Raw genomic sequence first — 1,769 nt, 5'->3', positions numbered from 1 at the left:
TTGGTGTGAACAGACTGTGAACAGTGCCTGTGCAGTGTGGTTAAGCAAGATGTGATGGGAGAGAAGATCAGTGAACTGAGCTTGAGACCTTTCAAATGGTGGGGGAAGGCACTGCAGGATATTCTTCTGGTGAAAATTGCCCTTCTTGAACTGCTTTTTTATCTGGGGGGGGGGAGCAGTTTGGGAAGGGCAATTTTCATTAGAAAAATAGCCAGTGGGGAAAGGGTTAAATACCCCCCCAAGCAGCTGCTACTATCAAATTTACAGCCCCCAGCAGCATTTCACTAAAAGGGAAAAAGGGATGTATGGTGTTGGGAGACTTTTCATTGGGAGACTTTTCATAGGTATCCTGCATTGTATCTGCTTTGGTCCTCCCATCGTTACTAGCCTCTTAAGTGCATGCACAGCCTTTTCATAGATCTCAGCCCATTCATTTGAGAACTACACCCTTGGACCCTCCACATGTGTCCCTATATCCAAATGCAAGGAACGATTTAGGAGACCATTCAGATCATGCTCATTTGAGCCTTATGAGTATGCAGGCATTTATTAAGCAATGATGAGGCAAACAGTAGTACAGCAGTGGACAGCAATCTTCTTGTCTCGTTTTTCTTCCTCGCACAGCAGGAGCCCCAGCCAGGTCTGGCTGCATTAGGTATGTGCAGTCGCTGATGGCAAACTGTGGCAAAAGAGCAGGAGACAGTAAGGAGGGACAAGTTGGAGTAATAAAGTCAGAAGAATTGGCCTCTAAACCGTCTGTGAAATTTCTGCAGGAAATGGGGGAGGGGATATGCATGTTCATTTCCTTATCATGACTAATGGGCAAAAGAAGTGGTTCCCAAACTGTGGGTCAAGACCCAAAAGTGGGGAGTCCTTTGCAGGTGGGTTGTGAGGCCAGGAGAGGAGGCTCTTTGAGGTTTGACGGCAAATTGGAGTTTGCCTCTGCATAATGTGCTAGGAAATGTAGGCTATTAAGTAATTCTGTATATGCAGTTGTAAATGTTACACATGAAAAACAAATTATAAACTTGTTCTTTGTTATGTAGGGGAGAAGGAAAGTGGTATGGAGTTATTTAGAACTGGGTCCTGAAAACTACAGTAAATTTAGAACAGAGTCCTCCTAGGGACCAATGAAAGATAATGGTACCAACGGAAAGAAGCTGGAAAAGGAATCAGTGGGAACAGCTCCTGATCTTATAGCTCTTGAAAATCTTGGCCATGTTCTGAATAGTTTCTCAGTGAGATACCAGATTTAAAGGTGGTTTGGGCAAGGGCTTTCTCTGTAGTGTGGCTCTTATGAAATAGTCTTCTCAGGTGAACCAATAATTATGTAACTTTAGGTAATTCTGTCAAAACCCCTTTTACTTTCCTCACATGGCTCTCTGTCTTTGGAACTGCCTATCAAGGGAATCCTACCAAGCAACTCCATCTAGGTCTTCAGAACATCATCAGAAACTTTCTTAGACAGAAAGGCTTTCGGGTATTTGAGGCTGGTTCCTGTTGTAACTTGGGCATTTTTCTGGAGGGGCTGGATGTTTTACATTGTTTTTATAAACTTGATATTGTCACTGTATCTTATTTTTATGTTAAATTTTATATATTCTGTCTATTTTGCAATCCCATTTTGGCTAGTAACACACACTATACATTCTAGAAATAAATTTAACATGGCATTTTTATTTAGGCTTTTTCCTGGGATAATGTTGTTGTTTTATCTCCTTTGCTGATGCTGTTTATTTTTCAGTTTGTTTTACACTGCTAGAAGTATA

Source organism: Euleptes europaea, chromosome 14 (genome assembly GCF_029931775.1).
Source record: "Euleptes europaea isolate rEulEur1 chromosome 14, rEulEur1.hap1, whole genome shotgun sequence".
NCBI classification, from domain to species: domain Eukaryota; kingdom Metazoa; phylum Chordata; class Lepidosauria; order Squamata; family Sphaerodactylidae; genus Euleptes; species Euleptes europaea.
This window is presented reverse-complemented; position numbering follows the sequence as displayed.